We start from the raw sequence: 24,443 nt of genomic DNA on the forward strand, positions 1-24,443 counted from the left end.
TTTGTATTAAAATGTCAGTAATCTATTAATATTCATCCTGGTGTTAATTTTTATGAATCTTTTTCCCCTATGTAAATTGCGTAACTTTAACCACGTAGTTTCAAATAGGTTTTATTTCAGGAAAGCTCTTTGCACTTTGATTTTAAATTATTTACTTTTATTTCACTGCTAATGTTGTCTTTTTCAGAAGCCCCCAAGTCTACATATATTGTCTGTCTAGTGTATTTCTCCTACCATTATCATTTTAAGAGAAAATTTATCATTTTAAAGGAAGTAATCTCCTCTAATGTTGTCCTTATTACTCCCATGTTCACCGAATCCACATTCTTCTTACCTGATTCATATAAGCTAATTTTATCCACTTTTCTCTTTCCTGAATATCTTCACCCGTGCTTAGTAGAATTTCTTAGAGATTGCATGTACTGGTTTGTTTAAACCGCGGTGAACAGGCTCTGTGGAAGAAAGAAGTAGGCTTTCTGCTCCTGTACAACTCTATCATCTCAGAAACCAAACAGGGCATTTCTATTCTGTACTATAGGGTTCTTTTGAGCTGTAATCAATTTGACTTCTGTGGGTCTGGTTTTTTGAAAGACAAGAGTCCATAAATAAGAGTACAGACTCAAAATTGTGATTTCCTGGCTTTAAATACTGACTCTTCCTTTAATTGCGTGAACCTGAATCTTACGTTCCTTTGTTCTTTATATCTGTATAATGAGAGTAATAATAAAATGTAGCTATAGAGTTGTTTTGAGAATCAGCCAAGTTAATAATTGCAAAGTGGTTAAAATACTGTCTGACAATACATACTATGTTAATATTATTTTTAGATTTCTGTGTCTATTTAATACAAAATGCATAATCACAGTTTTCATTGGTTTTGGGTCAACATTTTAATTTTCTCACCTATTGGTAACTTTTAATGTTCTTTAATTTTTCCCTTATTATCTTTATCCTATCTGTGCCAGTAATTTCATCACCACTTATCAATGAGTTAATTCCATTTTTCTGATCAAATTATTTGTAAGGGAGTATTTCAGGCAGTTTTTTGTCCACTCAACCCTAAGCTCTCACTTTATGATCCATTGTTATATTAATGATCCCTTATGATTGGCATTTTTCTGTAATTTCATTTCTGCATAGCCTCCTCCCATATTGACTTTCAACTTAGTTGAACTTGCTTTAGCCATCAACAATCATGACATTTAGGACATCAACAATCATACACATTAAAAAATAACCTGGAGCTTAAAATTTTGTGAGCTATAGGCCTGTGTTCTTGGTTGTCTATGGGAGCTTCTCCATCTTCATGTGAAAAGGCTTGAGCTAGCCTCTTAGAAAGGGAAGCATGGTCACACAGTGATTACAACACTGTGGCTTGTTCCCACCTCCAACTCTGTGTGAGAAAGAGATGACAGTCTGCTCTTTACATCCTTGGAAAACCCATTTTTCAGTTACACTCTGTCATAGAACCTAACTCATAGCCAGAGAGTTGATTCCAGCTCATCATGACCCTACAGACAATGTCCAAGGCCTTGCCAGTTTTTACAAGAGCAGACAGTCTTATCTTTTCCCACAGAGCAGCTGGTGAATTTGAACTGACAATCTTGAAGGTAGTAGTCCAGTGCTTACAGGAGAATGCTGTATGTCAGAATCCACTCAATAGCAATGAATTCTCGATGGGTGAGCCTCCTTGAAGATGAGATAGATGTACAAAGAGGCTCTGGGTATCTAAGCCATCATGTCAGAGGCCCAAAGATATAGCTGAGCCCATCCCAATTTGTCACCCCAGTGAACTGTTGGCAAATAATTGATAGTTTTTCAAAGCATTATTTTGGAGTGATAGATCCTGAAGCTATAGAATATGGATTGTTGAATTGTTGTACAACAATTGTTGATTGTTGTACAACTGATGATCTGCTCTGTAAACCTACACCCAATACACAGATAAAAATAGACTACAGATTCACTTTCCCTTTAGTGTCAAAAACAGACTGCTGCCTGTGAATGTAGCTTCTCTTATGATTCTATATGTGGGCCCACCTACTCTGAGTCTCTGAAGTGAACTAGCTCCTGCCAGCCGATCTGTGCTCTCTAGTTTTTGCAAGCAAGAGACAGGCTTCTATGTTTCATAGTGCCTACCCTATCTTGGTGAATTATAATTTTGCTGACCCTAAGATTTGCTGCTCTGTTCTCCCTGGAAACGCTCTGTCCCCTGGCTTCACACCTTTATATGCCTTATTCTGAACTTATTCTGTTCCTGCTCTTGGTTTTGAAAGACAGAGATTTGCACTTGATAATGAAACCTCATTTCCAGGAAGCATATTTTTGGACTGGCATACTCTAATGGGTCTAACGCTGATTCCTTTTACTCTGCTCCATGTGTCTTCTGCCCAAATTCAGTCCTTTGGGAAAGTTGTACAGTTATTTTGGGGGTTGTGGGGAAATTTTGTATAGTTTTTCCAAAACTGGTAATGACATTTTCCATACTTCTTAATGCTTGCATATTTCTAAAAAGAAATGGAAAAGATGTATAAAAAACTGTTTATACTCACATGAAACAAACACAAACAGAACAAAAACTGTAGGAAAAAAACCCCCCAAACCTAACCAAATGCCATCAAGACAGTTTTGACTCAAAATGACCCTTAGGATTTTTGATGCTATAAATCTTTACCAGAGCAACCAACTTCATTTTCTCTAGCGGAGTGGTGGGTGAATTTGAACTGTTAACCTTGCAGTTAGCAGCCCAATGCTTAAGCCACAGCACCACCAGAATTCACATAATTTTTTTTGCCACAAAAATATTCTTTGAGAGCATCCTCTGATAGACCGGGGACAATTGACTGTTGTTCTTCTGGTTTGCACTAGGATGCGAAAGAATACAAAGTCCCTGGGCTTTCTGTCTGTCTTTGTGGCAGATCCAGATTGAATGAGGGATTACATAGCCAAAAAAAAATATTCTTTGAACCTAGTTTTTCTGAATGTGATGTAATGAACTTGGCACCTATATTGTTATTTTGAGTTTCCGACTGATAGTGACCCTATGAACAGTAGGGAGAAACACTGCCTGGCCCTGCACCGTCCGCACAGTTGTTCTTACGTTCGTGTCCATGTTGCAGTCACAGTGTCTATCTTGCCAAGGGGCTTCTTTTTCAAGTGTGATGTCCCTTTCCTGTGACTGGTACCAACCTGTGGGGTTAATTGAACAACACATGTGGGGTTAATTGAAGGGTGGAGACATAAATGGCTTGGCAAGCCTTGCCTTTCGAGTTCTCAGGTCTCTTGCTCTCTGACGGGTCAGATCAGGGTACAGCTGCCTTAGCCAGTTCCCTGCTTCAGCTGGCAAGGCTCACCCTGCAAGACATCCCTGAGAAGAAGCCACATGGACCTACCCCGATGCAGCCCTGGGTGCTGGAGCAGCCGAGTGGAGACCCCTGCCAGTGCTGAGATGCTTATACATTCAGTGACTTGGCTTTCCTCCTGCAGTTGGCATAACTGTATGTGTTTTGTGAGCTGGAGGAGGACTTTGTGGATTGGTGTTGGTCATATGGGTTAATGTTGGACTTGTGGGCTTGGCAGCACTGGGATGGGATGTGTTCTTGATGTGCACTTAACCTTTATATAAAACTCTCTTATACATGAGTTTCTGTGGATTTGTTTCTTAAAGTACCCAGACTACCACAGTGTCCAAAGTACACAAAGCATGTCTTTCCATTCTTGCTTCTAAGTTGCATTCTGGCCGCACCTCTTCCAAAATCAACCTGTTCTGTTGGCAGCCCAGGGTACTTTCAATCTCCTGCACCAACATCATTATTCAAATGCATCCATTCTTCTTTGGTCTTCCATAGGCAGTGTCCCACTTTCAAATGCATATGTGGTGATTGAAAACACCTTGAGAGCAATAATAGTCACTAATATCTTCCAAAATTCTATTGAGAAGTGGGGGTATGGGGAGCACAGGACTCAAAATAGTGCTGGATTGAATTATAATGTACATTACCATCAGCACTCTAGTGGGGCAATACTGTCTTTATATTTAATGTATTGGACTAATGATGCTCATTGCAGTCTAGGATGAAGATATCCTAACTACTATACACAGACCATTAAGAGCCACGGCTTGATGGCTGAACTTATTGGCTTATTGCCGCAATATTGAAAAATTTGGCTTGCAGCTCAATTTTGAGGTAATAGATTAGGAGGAACTTACAAGTGTTCATTTGATTTTTGTTTTTTAAAAAGGTTGAGGGAGGGAAAATAAGCTTTGGACACTTAGCAGCATCTCCACTGAGAAGACCTGGGTATTCTGTGTTCTAAGGGACAGTGGATGAAAACATTTCTTCCGGAGCTCCAAGGGGGAAGAGTGCGGCCCGACTATTCCATCTCTCCTTGGTAGCATCTCAGGGTGCCTTCAATTATGTGCTATGAAAGCTGATTTGGGTCCATGGGTGACATAACAGAAAGTTATTGCCCCTTCCTTGGCAAGCTCCAATTTGTGCAACGTGTCACACGCAGTTCAGCTGCATTAGAACTCCCTGACACAGTTCGCTTCCAACACAGAGGAAACGTCTTCCACTTAGGGTAGAATCCAGGCAACAGGTGGGAGTTTTAGTGGGAATTGCTACATGTTACTGCATACGATTTTTAAAATGACACTGTTCTTATCTGTTTTGACCTTCTTGTCTCTCCTTCTATTAGGCTTTTTTACTGTGTGGCCGCAATGACCATTTCCAGACCTCAGCACCTGGTACCGTGTGTTGTATATAACATACAACGCAAGACCGTACTCAGTGCCATCGAGTCACTGCTGACTTACAGCGACGCCATGTGGGTGTCTGAGCCTCTAACTGTTTAGGGGTGTAGAAAGCCCACTCTTCCTCCGGGGGTTTCAAACAGCAGAGATGTACCACACATGTTAACTGAAATGAATTATGAAAAGGACAGTTTAATTCATTACAGCCGCCCTGATTGCTGACCAGTTTAGCTGGCCAGCACATAAATGGCCTCATCCCCATCTTCTCCGTCCTTTCCTTACCAGTGTTCTCCCTTCTCCCTTTCTGTGATGGAGTGGACTGGACAACGGGGAAAATGTAACGGGTGCTATCCCAGCCCCCTGACTGGCAGGCTTCCCCCCAGCTGCCTGGATGAAGCAGAATCCAGCAGGTGTGGGTGCCTGCTGCCTGGCCATAGGAATGGCCAAGTTGTGGGATCCACTTCCCAGATGTCTTAGTGGAGAACGTCCTGGGGATCCAACCCTGGGCTGCAGGGGACAGCGCTGATCTCATTCTGGATCTCCTTTGTGCGACAGGAGAGACAGGCCCCCACCTTCCTGCCCACTCCCTCTGTGTAACGTGCCAGACTGGCTCCACTCTCCCCACCCGCCTTTGCGCACACATCCCACTGCCCCCACCCCCCCCCACCGCCCTTTCCTGCGGCCAGAGGCTGCGGTGCTTCTAGTAAGGTATTCAAAGCAGATGAGTATCTAGTGACTGACACGTTCCCTAGGGCTGTGAATCGAGCGTGCGCGGGCGGCGAGGGGAGGGGAGGTAGTGGCAGACGACCGCTGGGAGCATGAATGGGGGCGGTCCGGCGAGTGTGGGGTTCAAACCAGGATTTCTCAGCATCCAGCTTTGGACGGGCACGAAGGGCTGTGCGTAATCTTGCAGCTGTGGGTAGCACTGGAGATGCTCTGAGCTTTGGGCCAGGTGGAGCACTATTCTGCCCAACTCCCCTTAGGATCCAGTCCGGGGAGTACTGCGGGGGGGCCGAGAGGTAGGTGGCGGGGAGAGGAGACCCGGCGGGGACGGGGGCCGGAGCGATGCCAGGAGCGGGGCACCTGGCTGTGCTCCCGAGAATTGACAGGGGGTGGCCTCCGCGCTTAGCACCTCCTCCCGCACCGCCAGTCCGTGCGCGGGGGTTCCCGTGAGTGTCTTCCCCACCCGGTGGACCGGAGCCCTCTCTCCGGAGGAGGGAAGGCGGGAGGGCTGGGCGGGCCAGCCGCAGGGAGAGGAGCTCGGCTCGGGAGAGCCTCGTCGCCGCGGGCGCTGCCTGGAGCTGGCTTCCCGAGAGCCGGTTGGAGGGCGCGCGCAGCCCGCAGCCGCCTCCGGTCCGGTCGGTGCGCTCTTGCCCCCGCCGGGCAGCCGCAGGCTCGGGTTCCCCAGCCAGGCTGCCCGCGGGCGGCCGCGAGCCGCGCGCTCGCACCCGGAGGGAGGCCCGGAGGTTCGCTGGTCTTTCCTGCACCCGGAGCGCCCGGAGCAGCGGTGTCCGGAGCGCGCAGCGGCGGTGGTGCAACAGCTCCTCCCCGGGAGGCAGGGCGGCTTCCACGGTGTAGCTCTAGGTAAGGGCTGTCCAGGATGCTGGTGGGGGGAGGGGGGGAAGGGAAGGGAGGAGAGGGGTGAGCGGGGGATCTCCCCCTTCTTGGACTTTCCCACGCGCATCGAAGGCAAGCTAGAATGTGGGTGTTGCGGGGCGGTTGGGTTGGGGTCGTGGGTGGGTGGGGTGGGATCGGGTCCGGATGGTCGTCTTCACTGGTTCCTTGGAGCCCCTGGTAATCAATCCAACCACTGGCCCCTTTCCTTTGGCATCTTGGGGTGTTTGTTGTTGTTTGTTTGTTTGTTTGCGCCAGCCTCAGCGCTTGGACCTCTTAGCAAGTCGCTGGGAAGAAGAGAGGGCCCAGGAAGCAGAGGGAAAGGGACAAGGATTTATGGTTCTAGTAGTTCAGCGGTCGCTGGTGCCTGCTGATGGACTGCAGGCGGCTGCCATGAAGAAGCCTGAAGTCTCCAAGAGTTTGCTGGGCATGGTCCCACACGCCTAGGTGACTGGGCACTAAGTGGGCGTCCCCAAGCCTGGCAATCTCTGTCTGATGCTGGGTCAGGAGTGCTAAGGTGTGTTCACCTTTCTAAGGTGCCAGGAAAGAGACCCGGTAGCTCCCGCCCGCCCTCCTGCCTATCTTCTCTCTTCTCTCAATTTCCTTTCTTTCCATTTTTACAGACTACTGGTGCATGTGGCATACTTTTAACAAAAATCCCAACCCACGGGAGCCAACTGTTTAAAGCAAGTATAAAGAGGGAATTAGCTCTTCGTTACCCTGTGATTCATTTTAAGATAAACAGAGGAAGGGACTTCAAAAAGTTCCTGAAAACAACAACAACAACAACAACAAAAACCAATATCTTTTTAGGCTATTTTTTCACAAGCTTTATGAAGTCCCTACATGTATTTGCGCGCGCGCACACACACACACACACGCGCGCACACACACACAAACACACACCTGGGATGGATTCCAAACAATACTTTGAGAATATCACTTAGGATTTCATTTGCATTATATTTACATCATTTGTAAATGATACTACTAAGCAGAGATGCTAATCTAAGCATTCCACATCTTAGATCTGTATGAAAGAACGCCTTGAATCACATCCATTTTACATTACATTCATTGCTTTTTACATATTTGCATTCAGAGGTTTCTACCTTCTTGGAACCCTTGAATTAATTGTAAGCAAAGAAGGTACATCAAATTTAAAACAAAACCGAAATACTCCTGAAAGTCCAGATTTTTTTAATGCAGCATATATTTTTCCCTCTTCCTTTTTAATGAAAGCAATTTTATATAAATAATTTACATAAAACCAAAACAAAACCTGTTTGGGTGCCTAAGTCTGTTTTGGTGTACACCCTGAAGTTGTAGGGAGGAGTCTGAGATTTCCATGTACATAAATTGGATAGTTCTGGCTGATTTCACTTCAGGTAAAAGAAATTCAGTTGCATTTCCTTCTTAAAATGCCTCATTTAACTCCTGACATCACCAAAGAGAAAGCTTTTTAGAGTCAACCTGTGTCTTCAGCATAACCTTTTCTTATCCGGTTTTCCAATGTATCACTCATGTCTGATAAATGCTTATAAGACATGAGTAGTTATATATTGCCAACTCTCTTTTTTTAAATAACAGAAGGTTAATCTACAAAAAAAATAAATAAAAATAAAACAGTACAACTATTCAATGTGCTGAAATTGAGATTATCCAGCCGTGATCAGAGTTGTGAGTGAAATCAGTTTGCAGTGAATTTACTTGTAATTTTTCCGTCAACTGATTTTCCTTTTAGTTTATCTTGATTTGACATATTGCAAAAGATGAATTTTCCTAAATTTCTCGAGAGGGTAGCCCCTGGACATGCTTGTTTACTTCTGGAATAGAGTTGCTTTGGGTTTGAGGAAAAAGAAATCTGTCGTGTGTTGTGTTCTAATCTTGGAGCTATTTATTCATCTTGAAACCGGTATTTACTGATAACTGTTATTTGCGAGTAACAGTTACAGTGTATGTGCAAGGAAGGATTCATTTTTAATAATGGTATCAAAACACAGGAATAACATTTTTATTTTGGTTTAGAAACCTGCGATTTAAAAATTATGAATGAAGAGTCCACAGTGACTTGTAATGTCATATTGGATTTACTTTGGGTGCATGAAGGGATCCTGTGTTAGAACCATTTAGGGATTAAACCTTCACCTACTGCTCTTTTCATGAGCAATTCAAGCAGCACCCTTCAGAGGAGGCGTGACGATGAGGATGTGATCACAGGACAGATGGGTTCCTATGAGCACTGGTCGTTAAGACTACTTGGGGTGATCTGGTGGACAGGGATGTGTTCAGAAGAAACCATGGTGATGAAAGAACTTGGAAAGTTCAGTGGTTCAAACCCACTCTGTTGGGGGAAAAAAACGTGGCAATCTGCCTCTTTAAAGAGTTATAGCCTTGAAAATCCTCAAGGATAATTCCATATTGCACTATGGGTCTCTAGAGGGAAGATAAACTCTTTTGCAGTGGGTTTTGTGACTTGTAAAACCTTTCTTTAAGGAAGAATTTATTTCTCCAGTGCTGAGACTGGTGACTGCTGATTTCTTCCAGCATGGGAAAAACAAGTTCTTCCATGGTCTTTTCCTGGCCTTCCATGGTCACCCCTTGAAGAAGTCCCCCTCCCCCTTCCCCAAGACCTTGCCCCTTCCAAGCTGCCCACTTCCACGGACTGATGCAGTCGTTGCTTTTCAGAATATGGAGAGCTGAATATCTGAGCCCCCCCACCCCCACCAAAGACAAAGCTGATGACTTAGTCTAATTTTGCAGTTCCTTTGAGACTTGCATTGCAACTTGAATCCTCCCTCCCTTTGCCCATCCTTCCCCATCTTCACTCAGCTCTTGATAACAAGGGCTGTTCTTAAAAGCAAACAACCCCCAAACAAACAAAACCCTACTCCTTAAGTCAGAGTCAGCTTCCCCGTCTAAATGGCATACCTGCTTCAAAACACAGTGTAATTTCTCATTGCAGGGCATTGACAGGTGCTTTCTCTTTTCTGTGTCTCCTACTTTTAATGTTCATTTCCAATTATTTCAGATTTATTAAGCTCTTTTAAGGACCCCAAGTTGCACACCAGATACATTCTTAGCTGCTAACTGAAATGGTGGCTTGAATCCTCCAGATGTTCCGTGGTAGAAAGATGTGTTAGTTCTACTCTGCTCTGTTGAGCCACTCTGAGTCAGAATTGACTGCAGAACAATAGCAGGGAGCTCTTGTCCTCTTGATTTGAAAATGATCTATTCCATTACTATCCTCTCAGTGGTCATTCTTCTTTTAAATACTCAGCTTTCATCTTAATGCATTTTATTAAAATATACCTTGACTAATATATGAACTTAAAATGTTTCAATTCTGATTATCATCCCTGTCCCATCGTATTGTATAGTCATGTAGTTCCACGACATATTATACATTCTCTGTGTTCCTCTTCATACATTTTTCATTTTTTTACAATCAATGATTATTTATTAATATTTACCTGCATTGCTTTTGCTTACTTGAGTTTTGTTTCCTTCCTTCTGGATTCAAGTTTCATCTTATAAAAGTTGCTATGTACATACAAATCTTAATCTTTTCTTTGTTGGCTTGTTTGAAACTATATTTCATCATAATACTTGGATTATAAACATATGGGGCACAGAATTATAAATTGACAATCGCTTTGAAGAAATAATTCCATTGTTTTCTGGATATTACTGTTGGTTATGAGTCCTCTTTTTCCTGTTTGCTGTGAAGATTGCTCTTCAATGTTCTTTGGTGTTTGGGGTATTCTTACATTTCACCATGCTGTATATATAATTTTTCTTTTTAGTATTTTTTTGTGCTTCTTTAATCAAATGATTATCCTATTTCTTGAATTCTTAAAAGTTGTAACATTACTTCTTCGTATATGTCTTTCCACTGTTCTCTCTATTATTTGTCTGAAATTCTTATTAGACATATGTTGAACTTTCTTACTCTGTGTCTTCTGTTCTTTACCACTCTAAAATAATACATTCAGAAATATTTGCGTGTGTTATTTTTATCTCCAACAGTTTTATTGTCATGTAATTTATATATCATAAATTCAATTGTTCAATTGTTCAATCATATCAATATGAATTGTACAATCATTACCCCATCAATTTTAGAACCGCCTCCCCCAACTCCCCGCCATGAGTTGTACAGTCACAATCAATTCTAGTGCTCCCTCTGCATTCTCACCTTCATTGTTTACTCTCTAAATTTCCTTCCTCCCTAATGCACCCCACCCCTATATCCCTCATAAACCTTTGTATTAGTTATTGTCACTATGCATCCACTCCCCCTGTGCTTCAGAAACTGGGAAACCCAGCAGAAACAATAAAAACAGAATCTAAATAAGATGGTAAGGATAAAATAATAATATCAAGACAAAAGTAAAAATAGTGAGTAAGAAAGAAAAGATCTTCATCCATCAACATTCAAAAAACCAGGGAAGAAATTTCTGTCATGGAACAAGTAAGAGATGCTTGCACCCAGAACAGATTCAGGTAGCGTCTATAGGGAGGTGAATGAGCTATTGAGTTCTATCCAGCATAATCAAGATTATAAGGTTGTCTGCTGGATAGTAAGGCTGTTCGAGACTCTTGCCTGTGGCTAGAGTGGATCTGCCAGGGGTTCAGTCTAATTAGATTCTCTGCAGACCGGTTTTGGTCTCCCACCATCTTTCATAGTCTTTTATAAATTGGGTGTGCATAATTTAGCTCTGATACTTTCCCCTTCGCCATATCTAAATTTTGTAATTGCCATCTTTGGATCACACAAGCTGGTGTGCTTGTTCTGTGTGGAATTAGTTGACTCCTCGCTTAGCTGGTTGCTTGTTTGAATACAAGCTTTTAAAACCCAAGACACTATTCCACTGATAGCTGGGCACCGTCTACTTTCTTCACCACACTCTGCTGTAGCACCCTTATCTTCAGTAGTCATTTCATGAGGGTGAGTATGGAGCAGGGCCGTATTATCACAACTAACTGTTCTTGTATTTGGGCTAGAGTTAAGTAAGAGCCCAGGCTCCATTTGCTTGTCCATGGGGTTTGCACAGCTCAGTTTTACTTTGTGGGGGTAATACGACAGAAATATTTAGAGAGACGTATTATTCAATACTTTGAATAATTATTGAGAACCATTTTTTAGTTAACAAATGTATTCCTCGTTGGTGCCTCATCTAATTGTTTACATTCCTTATTGAACTATGATCTATCCTTTTATTTCTAGAAGTATATTGAATGGGTCCACCCAACCCCTTTAAAATTGTTTGTTTGATTTTTACTTTTTCTTCCTTGGTTCTTATACTTTCATTATGGATTTAGTTTACTTATTTAATTATTTTATCTTCTTTTACAATCACTTTTATATTGTTTGCTTATTTCATATTCTTCTGAAGAACATATCATCCCAGTGTTTGGGTCTTCCTTGTGGATCATTCCTCATGCTATTTATTGTTTGGATTATGGTTTATCTTCAGCAAGGTTTCTGTTTTATTTCCTGTGAGAGTCACATGTTCCTAGTTTATATGCTTTCCTGTAGAGTAAAACTATGTTGCTTCGGCAGAACAGGCCAGAGGATCACTGCTGTGGGATCAGCTTTTATATGAATTTCTTGGCTTGATATTCCATGTAGGTGATATAAATTCAAACTGTGTGTACATAGGTTTAAGGATTTAATTCAAAGAGCACGTTTCTTTTTTCTTAGTAGGAAGAGGCAGATTTTTTTGTTTTGTTTTTTTGCTGTTGCACACTTCCCAGGCTAAGTTTTCAGGTCTTACACAAAAGAACAGCTTTTCCAGGGCTGTTTGCAAATATCCTAGCTCCAGTTTCCTCCCTCGCTTGAGCCCAAGACCAAGTGACTGCTCTTAAACACACATGGAATTCACAGCCTTTTGTCATTAATACTTGTGTCTGAATTCACGGTCTGTTAGGATTGCGATCATGCCAATTTATGTATCAGTTGTTTCAGCATGTGAGACTTTTCTGATATCAAAGGATTATCATTATTTTCATTCTTTCTTTTCCATAAAGAGCTTGACTACTTAAAGTATTTTATTTTTCTGGTCTTATTTTAGCCAAATGTCTAGGTATTCATAGGACTAGGGAGTTTAGACCACATTAGCCTAATTGACCATGGTGGTGGAGCCAGAACTCTGTTCAATTAGAGAATTTCAGTCTATTTTCAGTTATTTGTGTCTCCCTACCACCACCATCAGGAACTCGCATTTTGCATTTATATTAATGTATAATACTCCGTCTTTTTCTTTTGATCTTTTTGTACCTTAGTATATTAACACATCCATTCCAGTTTGTCTTATGGAATGCCTCTTAACCCATTTACATTTTCCTCACTTGATTAAATTCAGGTTTAACAATCATAGCAAGGAGACTTCATTCCACACAGATGATGTGTGCTTCCTGCTACATCACAGCAGGAGAACCAGTCTGTCCTATTATGATTCAGTAAATTACACTCGAGAGGTAGTGGCTACCCAACCTCTCCTTTTTAACTTCATTTTTTAAAACTTTAAAATTAATTAATAGTTTGTGGTATTCATATAGAGACTCCATGAGTCAGAATCAGTTCAATGGCAGTGAACTTAAGTTGATTCTTGGTTACTATCTGAGAAACGTGCTTCTACACAATTTCCATATATTATTTCCAATGAAACCTTTTTTCCTGAGGCAGGGAGATCCTGTACACTGTTCAACCATAAACCATTGAACAGAGACAATCTGTAGCTCTTATCCAGATTTCACCATTTTCTATGTAGTCAATTGCACATATATGGATCTTTGCAATTTTATCACACGTGAAGGTTTGTGTACCCACTTCATAAACAGTCAAAACAGAAAACTTTGAAAACCTCCCTCACTCTCTACATCTTGCCACATTCCTATCCCCTCAAAACCACTGACATGTTCTCCATTTCTCTAATTTTCGTCTTTTCAAAAATGGTACACACATGTCATCATAGATTACATAACCTTTGGGATGGATTAGTATTTTTATTTTTCCCCTCAAGGTAATTCTTTAGAGATACACCCATGTTGTTGCAAGCATCAGTAGTTCATTCCTCTTCGTTGCTGAGTAGTTTTCCACAATATGACTGAAACACTGTTTATTTTTTAACCATTGAAGGACTATTGAGTTCTTTCATGATTTGGGTTGTTATTAAAATATATAACTAAGAGCTGATATTTAGGTTTTGTGGTGAACATAAGTTTTCCTTGACATATATGGAATGAATACATAATATTATTAATGTTAATTTTCCTTTTAAAAACATTCCTGTGTAACTCCTCAGGAGCATTATTTATTAATATGGTTGAACACCAATTCACATGGGGAGCAGACCACTAATGCTCATGTGTAAGTTCAGGAAGACGCTGAAGAAAATTGAAACAAGTCCATGAGAGACAAAATATAACTTTGAGTATATTCCACCACAATTTTGAGAACATCTCAAGTACAAATTTGCTGCGTTGAACACCAAAGACAGAAGACATGCTAAGCCATGGGAGGGCATCAGGAACATCCTTCAGGCAGCACAGAAAGGTCATACAGGATAAGTAAAAAGAAAAGATCCAAGATCTGAAGCGACTCTGACACATGCTCTTAATCATAGAATAACCGAGTCAAAAAGAAGAAGCAAAGTCAAAGAGCTGACAGACAATTTCAAAGGGCAGCTAGAGAAGGCAACGTAAAGCATTGCAATGAAATGTGAAAAACCCCTCAAGTTAGAAAATCAAAAGAGAAGAGCCCGCTCAGCATAGCTTCATCTGAAAGGACTCAAGCAAATATTCCAGCCTTGAGCTGCAGTCTTGAAATTCAATTGGCAAAGTATTGAAGGAGGCAGAAGCATCAAAAGAGTCTTTGGATCATAAAAGACAGAAGAATACAGAGTCACTGTACCATAAATAAGTAGCGAATGTCCCATCATTTCACAAGGTAGCATATGAGCAAGAACCAATTTAAAGGAGAAGGTCAAGCTGCCCCAAAAGGATTAGCCAAAATGAAGATTCCAGGAATTGATGGAATGCTCGTTGACATGTTTCAGCCAACTGATGAAGCACTGCCAACACTCACTCATCTAGGGCAAGGTATTTGGAAGACAGTGACTTAGCCAACTGACTGGAAGAGATCCATATTTGCACTCATTCCAAAGAAAGGTGACCCCACCGAATTCTCAAACTATAGAACAACATCACTAATTATCCTATGCAAGCAAAGTTCTGCTGAAAATCAGCCAACAACAGTTGCAGCAGTACCTTGACAAGGGGGCTGCCAGAGATTCGGGCTGGATTCAAGAGGACATGGAACAAAGGATAGCCTTGCTGATGTCAGATGGATCGTGGCTGAAAGCAGAGAGGAGGATGTTTACTTGTGTTGTCTTGACTATGCTAAGGAATTAGGCTGTGTGGACCATAACAAACTATGGACGGTCTTGAGAAAACTAGGACATGCGCTCATGTGGAACCTGGAGATGGCTCAAGAGGCTGGCGAATGAGCGGAACGAGAAAATACTGCCTGGTTTAAAATCAGGAAAGGTGAGCATCACGGTTGTGTTCTCTCACATACTTATTCAACGTGGAGAAAATATGCAGATGAAACGGATTACACAAAGAAGAATGTGGCCTAAGTATTGGAGGAAGGCTTATGAACAGCTCTAACTGCGCAGATAACACATCTTTGCTGGCTGAAAGCAGGAAGTACTTGGTGATGTAGATCAAAGATGGCAGCGTGCAGTGTGGGTTACAATTCAATGTACAGAAAGCCCACTCCTCACAGCTGGACCAATAGGTAACAGCATGAGAAGCAGAGCAAACGTTTGGAATTGTCGAGGATTTGTCTTGCTTGTCTCGGACAGAGATCTATGCCTGTGATATTTTCTTTATAACATTTTTTTCTCCAGGCTGTTTTAAAACATTTGAGAAATATTAGTGCCTACCCATCTCTTTTTAAAAAGTGTCCAGGAGATGGCGCTCTCATGGTGGGTTTCTCTCTCTTTTTTTTTACCCACTGTGATGTCCTCTAGGGACTGGTCTCTCCTGACAACATATCCAAAGTACCCGAGATGAAGTGTCCTCGTCCAAGACAGATCGGTTTGTTCTTTGGGAGGTCCATGTGCTTCCAACATTGGTCACAGAAATCGAAACTGATCAATTCGTCTCTGGTTGTCCTCATTTCTGATCAAACTTTCACGCACATTTGAGGCAATTGCGAGTACCGTGACTTGGATCAGGAGGACCTTTGTTCAAAGTGATTTCTTGGCTCTTTAAAATGCTAGATAGTCTTGCGCAGCCGACTTTCCCAAGACCACGTGTCATTTGATTTCTTTCTTAAAAAAAATCATTTTATTAGGGGCTCATGAAACTCTTATCACAATCCATACATACATCAATTGTGTCAAGCACATTTGCACATTCATTGCCCTCATCATTCTCAAAGCATCTGCTCCCCACCCGATCCCCCAGTTATTAGATTTCCTGACTGGAGCGTAGATTGTGAAAGCCAACCCTTGATTATGATCTTTTCTCTACTTCTCTGCTTATTTTCAGGAAAACTCGGTTGCATCTTTTGCACAGCATCTTGCTGACATTTTGAGTAGATTAAGGGAAAGGTATCAAGGTTCGCAGTCTTTGTTTCTCCGGTTTACACCACTTGTAGAATTATACCATTTTCTGAACTGAACCTGAATTTAGAGATCATTTATTTCCGCCTTATTGTTGCTCAGAAAACCGAGGCCACAGAAGACTAAAAGGAGCCATATTCCTTCAAGTAAACAATGGAAGGACTTGTTTTTTCTAGTTTCTTAGGAGTTTAAAATTGTATGTTTTTTGAGAAATCAAAATTTTCTTTTGACATGATGTTTTAAAAAAAATTTAAAGGAGGCATGATTTCTCAGTACTTGTTATAAATGAGAAAAACACTTTAATATGTTGGTGTGATACCATGGTAACACTTTTAAAAAGCATGTTTGGAAACATGAACTTATAAATGAATCAGCCATCTATAAGAGTGCCCTTGCTTTTGCCCTTGACCCTTACTCCTTCTTTCTCTGTGGAAAAAGGATGCTCTATTTTGAGGAAAGCAGCAATCTCGCAATTGTGAGAAGTGGATGCGTGCACTTAGGACGATGAAGCGGAGGCAGAGGTAGCTTGGTGAGCCGCGGATGGCTTACAGCAGATGTACTTACTAGCTTTGCACTATTTCCTGCCTTTCAATTCCTCAAGCAAAAGAAGCTGCCTGTTTCTCTCATTATTTGTTAGGTTTTTAGAATTTTATTTTGTTACTCCCAAGCATATTTTCAACTGAACGCAGAGAATAATTTATATAACTTTACATAGTTTCCTCTCTGAAGGATAAAATCAGTGTCTATAGAAATTTGTAATGAGTGAACTTGGACTCTAAAGGTGAAGCTCCGCATCTAATTCCTACTCATAAGGACCTTGTAGGACAGGGCAGAATGGCCCTTGTGGCTTTCCAAGACTGTGACTCTTTTTTAAAAATTTGATAAACTAATATTTATTTGTTCATTTCATAGCATTCATTATGTTTATAAAAATAATTTTATTGGGGGTTCATATAACTCTTAGCACTATTCATACATATATCCATTGTGTCAAGTACATTTGCACATTTGTTGCCATCATCATTCTCAAAACATTTGCTTTCTACTTGTGCTCTTGATATCAGCTCCTCATTTTTCCCCTCCCTCCCTGCTTTCCTCTCCCTCATGAACTCTTGATAATTTATAAATCATTATTATTTTGTCATATCTTACATGTCCATGTCTCCCTTCACCCATTTTTCTGTTGTCCGTCCCCCAGGGAGGAGGTTATATGTAGATCCTTGTAATTGGTTTCTCTTTTCCACCCTACCCTCCTGGCCACCCTCCCGGTATCACCACTCTCACCACTGGTCCTGAAGGGATCATCTGCCCTGGATTCCCAGTGTTTCCAGTTCCTATCTGCACCAGCGTACATCCTCTGGTCTAGCTGGGTTTGTAACTCTAAAGGGAGCAGAAAGCTCCATCCTTTGCTTGCGGAACATGCCGGGGCTTCAAACTGCTGACCTTCTGGTTAGCAGCCCAGTGCATAACCACTAAGCCACAACTGTTCTCCTTTTGGAGAAGCAAGGGCATACAAATTTGGGATAATTTATGAAATTCCCATTTTATTGTTCATTTTATGAAGAATAACATGTGACTCTAAGAGTTTCTGTTTTGTGTTGCTCAGGGAATATTTCAAATTTTATTCAATGGGCGAGATTTAGAAGAGGAAAACTATTTCTGTGACTCACACCTCCTACTTAGCCATGATTGCCAGTCAAGTGAGGATATAGCTCAAGAATACCAATGAGGCTTAGAACATGTATCTCCCCCGTTTGGAGTAGAAGCAAAAGCGCATCGCTGTGTGGGCTGTCCTTTGCTTTGTTCCGTGTCAGTTGTTTCCAATCACATTCCATCTCCTGATTTCACAGAGTGTGAGAGATGGTGTTCAAAGGTTAAGGAGAAATGGCCGGTCACAGTTCAGTGGATGGAACAGGTAGAAAATAAATTTTTAAGTGCCGTGAATTAATTTTTGCATTAAGTCATATGATGAGAGGGAAAAGAAAAATCAGATGAAGAGCTGTTTAAAATATTGTATCCGTTAATGTAGCATTCACTTGGGAATAAGAGGAAATTCACTAGCTAATGACTTAAATGAGTAAGGAGTTTATTTTCCTAAGGGGGCCCTGTTGATGCGGCGGTTTAAGTGCTCAGCTCTTTTCACAAAAAGCTGATAGATTGGACACACCAGCGGTGCGGGGAAGAGCGACGCGCAGTCTGCCAACATGTACTGTCTTAGAAATCCTAGGGGGCAGTTCTGCTCTGTCCTGCACATTTGCTAGGAGGCAGCAAGTGTGTGGTTTTATTTTTCTAAGGCTGTGCTAACAGCACAATGAGATTAGCAATGATCCAGGTTCTTTCTTGCTTCCTAATCCATTGCTATTAGTTTATGCCTGTTCTTTCTCCCAATGGAAAGTGATTAGTGAACCTTTAGGCACGACATCTGCAGCCTTGCCAGGTGTTGGGAGGCTCCTGTGAGCTCATTGCTTTCCGTGCCTTTCAGTTGTTTCCAGCTCATGGCCACACTGTGTCCACTGGAACTGAACACTGCCCGGCCTGTGCGGTCCTCACAGCTGCCCTTGTGTTTGACCTCCTGGGTAGATGCAGCCACTGTATCCATTCATCGTGTCGAGGGCCTTCCTCTCTTCGGGGCCCCTCCATTTTACCAGGCACGATGGCCTTCTCCAGGGAGTGCTCACTCCTGGCAACACGCCCAAAGCGCGTGAGGTGAAGTCTTGCCATCTTTTCCTCTAAAGAGCGTTCTCATTTGTTTATTTATTTATTTTCGGGCAGTCCACAGTACTTTCAACATTCTCCCCAGTGCCAGCATCCCAATGTATCAGCTCTTGTTCAGTCGTCCTATTTAATAGGAGACAATTGAAAATACCAGGGCCCTTTGAGCTAAAACAACTTTAAAATGGGTCAAAATGGAGATCAAATGACAAGGTGTTACATTTAAACCTAACTCTTGCTGCCACAAACAATTTGACACTGTTCTCTGTCTGAGAACAAGGCTGCTCGCATCCCTTGACCATGGTCAGTGGGTCGTCATTGGAGGCTGAATCCACCTGTGGGTCCTGCAAGTGCATTTTGGGTTTCAACCGTCACTGACAGCCTTCTGCTAATGGGGTGTTCACAGTGTAAGCTCTGACTCCAGTCCATCCATTATTCCGTGTAAGCCTTGGCTCACACAGGCTGGTACCCTGCGTGCATGTGACTTGAGTGGTTGACTGGCTCGGGCCAGTATGTGACCAGCATTGCCATCGTGCAGAGCACACTGGAAAGTGGATTCTTGCAGATGCAGCTGGCTCAAAATGTAACACCTTAGCATTTGGTCTATTTGAAATTTGCTCTGGTTTTTAATATTTTCTGCTTTCTTTTGCCATTGAGTTTTTTTCTGTTTTATTTTGTTGTTGTTATGATTGTCTATATATGGAATCCTGGATGGGTAAACCTGTAAAGAAAGTAACTGGATCTTTGGGAGTATAGCAGAGGAAGTTGGGGGAAGTGGGGTAGCTAATAACAATTAGTATAATAAGAAAATGTTCTAAAATTGATTGTGGTGATGACTGCACAACTCTTTTCAATATGATTGAACTACTGAATTGTGTCATATGTGAACTATATGCTCCCCCAATCCTGTTTTTAAAATTACACCATGGCTTAGGGGAGACACACCTTAGTCATTAAAGTAGCATCTTTGCTTTTCAACACCTTAATGAATTTTTCTGTAGCATATTTACCCCTGCTGTGCACTGTTTCATCTCATGATTGCTGCTTCCATGAGCCTTGATTGTGGATCCGAGCGAGACAAAATTCTTGATCGCTTTAATCGTTTCTCCATTTATCATGATGCTACCCACCGGTCCAGTTGTGATCATTTTGATTTTCTTTACATTGAATTGTAATCCAGACTGAAGTACTTTAAGTTCTTCTTACTTTCAGCAAGCAAAGTTGTGTTATCTGCATATCCCAAGTTAAGTAGCCTTCTTTCAATCCTGATACAATTTTTCATATAATCCAGAATTTCTGAATTTTTGCTCAGCAAACAGGTTGAATAAGCATATAACAGGATGCATGTAGAAATCTCTTGTTCTGTTTGCACAACTGTCTCTTGAGCGATGCATGCATTCCTTGTGAGCAAACTATGGAACTCTACATTGTTCTGGGTTCCCCATTCTTCTCAAAGCTCTCCTTAGTGTGTTATAGTCCACACAGTTGAATGCTTCGGCATAGCCAATAAAATCTAAGCATACATCTTTCTAGTATTCTCTATTTCCAGCTAAGACCAACTGACCTCTCTTGTTCACTTCCTCCTCTATCACCATATTTATTCAACCTGTACTTCAAGATAGCTGTTACATAATACTTAGCTAGACCTTCTCATAATTTTCTTCTCCAATAAATAATCACATATTTGTGAAATTCTGAGATACAGTAACTATGTCGTGTATTATTATTTTATAAAGTGCTTCCCTCAATTTTTGTTTAAGTTTATATCTATAATTTTAAGCTATTTCATTATCATCAAATTTTGAATGACATCTATGAAAAATACTCAAGGACAAATATTTAGTTTCAAAAGAATAAAAATTGGAAGAATGTCAGCATTTCTACTTTGCTATTCTCATTCAGGATATTGACAAAAATCCCTTGTAATTGAGGGTGTAGTCTCTACTTGATGAAGGCACTCTATTTAGAAGCTGCGTACTCCTCACAAAAGATAATGGATCCTTCTTGGTTAATGTTTTCTATTCCATTAAAATAGGGCGAGCCAACTCTTCTCACCATACTTCAGAGGGGTAGCATCTAGACAAATGAAATGATGGATGTGAAGTGTTATTTCTCTGAAAGATAGTGCTATATAAATTCTATAAACAGTAATATTAATATGTAAACAAGATGATGGGAGGTCATTTCCAAAAGTAAGCATCCAAACCAGGAATTTTGCCCGCGGACTGCAGCGTTGGTTTTCCCAATGGACAGTGATACTGAATAAAAATAGAGTTTTATATTTCTGTATTAACATATCAAAGGTAAACTTCACTGTTAGGGGGAGAGAAAGTTCAGAAAGAGCTTCAAGGAGAGGAGCTTTATTAAATAGTGCAATATAGTGATAGATTCCCCCCCTCCAGATTAAAAACACAAGCAAAGAGCTCTATTGAGTCTGTTAAATTGTTAGGGATATATCAAAAACCCTTATTTAAATATATGATCTTAGGCTTAGAACGGAATTTCCAATGATCATACCATTAACATTATAAGGTTCTGCTTGATTTATAAAAAAAATCTTCAGTACATTTTTGGGTCACATATTCAGTAAAGGCTTCCGTCATCCATTGAACCAATTGGAGACAGTGAGTTGCTCCTTATTGCTAACCTACGTGCTGTGCTCTGCTTGCCCGAGCAACAGTCAAAATACACGACATGAAATGCTGTTCAGAAAGATCGCTTTGAGCCAGGGACAGAGGTTGGCATTTCAGTTTTGCCACTACATTTCTGAGTCACTGGGAAAACAATTGGTTTGTTTTGGGTAAAGACTGAACCCTCCTTGAAGCCACATCCTTTTCCCGCCAGGCCCAGGGGAATGCCAGAGCTTTGGGGGAGGAAAGTGGGGTTTCCCTCAGGTCACTTTCATGGTGACAGGCATTCATTCAACCATGACATTGGTGTGTAGGAACTGGACTGGAAGTGGTTACCACCAGGGACGTTTACTATTTTTCTTTCTGTGCTTATTTCTTTTTGGGTGGTATTCTGAAGACAGAAGCTTGGGTGTGGAATATGCTAAAGAATCAGGAGCTAAGATACAACAAATTCCGTTCAGGAGAGCATGTCATATGTGCTCAATCAGATCACCTAGATTGTTTTATCTCGCTTTTATTACTCTGAGACTTTACAAAGTCTGGTTCCTGTAAGCTGCCTTAACTGTCTTATGAAAATTGGTATAGTCTTAGGCATTTAAGTTAAAGTCTGGCAAGAGCTTTTTTTAAAAAAAACATTTTATTAGGGGCTTATACAACTCTTATCACAATCCATGCATACATCAATTGTATAAAGCACATCCGTACATTCTTTGCCCTAATCACTCTCAAAGCATTTGCTCTCCACTTAAGCCTTCTGCATCAGGTCCTCTTTTTTTCCCCCTCCTCCCTGCTCCCCCCTGCCTCATGAGCCCTTGATAATCCACAGATTGTTATTTTGTCATATCTTGCCCTATCCGGAGTCTCCCTTCCCCCCCTTCTCTGCCGTCCATCTCCGAGGGAGGAGGTCACATGTGGATTCTTGTAATCAGTTTCCCCTTTCCAACCCACTCACCCTCCACTCTCCCAGCATCGCCCCTCACACCCCTGGTCCTGAAGGTGTCGTCCACCCTGGATTCCCTGTGCCTCCAGCTCCCATATGCACCAGTGTACAACCTCTGCCATATCCAGTCCTGCAAGGTAGAATTCAGATCATGGTAGTTGGGGGGAGGAAGCATCCAGGATCTGGGGGAAAGCTGTGTTCTTCCTTGGTACTACATCGCACCCTGACTGACCCATCTCCTCTCCTAAACCCCTCTATGAGCGGATCTCCAGTGGTCGACACTTGGGCCTCGGGTCTCCACTCTGCACTCCCCCCTTCATTCACTATGATATATATTTATATACATACACACATATCTACATACACACACACACACACACACATATATATATATTCTTTTTTTTTTTGCATGATGCCTTATACCTGGTCCCTTTGGCACCTCGTGATCACACCAGCTGGTGTGCTTCTTCCATGTGGGCTTTTTTGCTTCTGAGCTAGATGGCCGCTTGTTCACCTTCAAGCCTTTAAGACCCCAGGCACTATCTCTTTCAATAGCCGGGCGCCATCAGCTTTCTTTGCCACATTTGCTTATGCACCCGTTTGTCTTCGGCGATCGTATCATAGAGGTGTGCAGCCAATGATATGATTTTTTGTTCTTTGGTGCCTGATAACTGATCCCTTCGGGACCACGCGATCACACAGGTTGGTGTGTTCTTCCATGTGGACTTTGTTGCTTCTGAGCTAGATGGCCGCTTGTTTATCTTCAAGCCTTTAAGACCCCAGTCACTATCTCTTTTGATAGCCGAGCACCATCAGCTTTCTTCACCACATTTACTTGTTCACCCACTATGGCAAGAGCTTTAAGGGGAAAGAAGTACCCCCAATATAGGCATTGTGGTTGTAGCAACTCCTGCAATATTTAAAAGCAAACAAACCCACTTCCATTGAGTTGATTCTGACCTGTGGGAACAGATAGCGTCAATTGTCTCCTGCGGAACCAGTGTCTTTGTACTGCTGACAGTAGGGTTTGCAGCCTCAATACTTACACAACAGCACCACCAACACTTTACTCACGGTGATGAAAGAAAACCCAAAGCCACCCTGGCTGCCCTTGCGTCATTGCCAGCACATAGCGACTCTGCAGGACAGAGTAGACTGCAACTCTCACTGAGCGGTTGGTGGCTTTGAACTGCTGATCTTGCAGTTAGCACCCCAATTCGTAACTACAACCTCATCAGAGCTCCTAAAGCAATTAGACGGTAGGAAACCCCTGGGAGAAGAAGATCCTTCTGGAAGAGCAGGGAGTGTGTCAGAGATGTGGCTGTCAAGCACTACCGGAAGTTGAGCTGCTCCTTGTACTTTCCCAAATGGCGATTCTTGCTCCACAGTGCACTGCCCGAGCATAGGGTTGACTCTCTTTGAAGAAGATGGCAAATTCCCCATGAATTTTTCTCAGTGGGAAAATGGGAGGATTAGGCCAGAGTTTAGTTTCATAGTCATGGTTATTTCTCCTCGACAACTCCCTAAGTTTAAGATTGTCTGCCAAACCTACTGTCTGTGTCATTATGTCTTTTCACAGTAACCAGAAGCATATGAAGCAACCAATTAAAGCTCCTAATCAATATGCAAATACTAGTGCTGCCATTCTGAGAAGTTATAATTTCACCTAAAGCAAACAGATTGAATAGTTTTGCTCATCCAAGCATGTACCTTTTGTTAAATTGTAAATTTATAGATCTCAAAAGGTCAACTAAACGCAGTGATCCCTGTTGTACCCTTCACTCCCCCGGATTACTACTGCTTCCTGGGAACATTCACGTTTCCAGAGTTTCCTGCATCTTCGGGCTCGCCTATTTTGTGCAATCGCATGCTGATGTTGTTTTCTGCTGCTCTTTTCTGATTCCCACTTTTATTGTCTGTATACTTGTCTCCCACTGTTGCCAACCACACACATGAACACACACAGCAAATATGCACTCACTCTGCTTCTTCCTGTAAAATTTTAAATTATTATCACTCACAGAGGAATTCTTCTGTTTAACTAGTATGATATTTCCTGGGATTTCTGTTTTATTTATTTTATTTTATACAATTAAAAATACTATTATTGACATATATGTCACGTATCATCCAGTTTGATTGTTTGATCCTATTAA

The 24,443-nt window shown here is 41.7% G+C and overlaps 1 non-coding gene across 1 annotated transcript; it reads left to right on the forward strand.

Annotated features, from left to right (window-relative positions):
• Nucleotides 1-2,812: 2,812 nt before the first annotated feature.
• LOC142438438 (small nucleolar RNA SNORA31) lies at nt 2,813-2,945 on the forward strand. The gene has a single exon (XR_012782811.1). It is a non-coding gene; the product is annotated as a small nucleolar RNA SNORA31 (small nucleolar RNA).
• The last annotated feature ends 21,498 nt before the right edge of the window (nt 2,946-24,443 follow it).

The sequence above is a fragment of the Tenrec ecaudatus genome, chromosome 1 (assembly GCF_050624435.1).
Source record: "Tenrec ecaudatus isolate mTenEca1 chromosome 1, mTenEca1.hap1, whole genome shotgun sequence".
In the NCBI taxonomy this organism is placed as follows: Eukaryota; Metazoa; Chordata; class Mammalia; order Afrosoricida; family Tenrecidae; genus Tenrec; species Tenrec ecaudatus.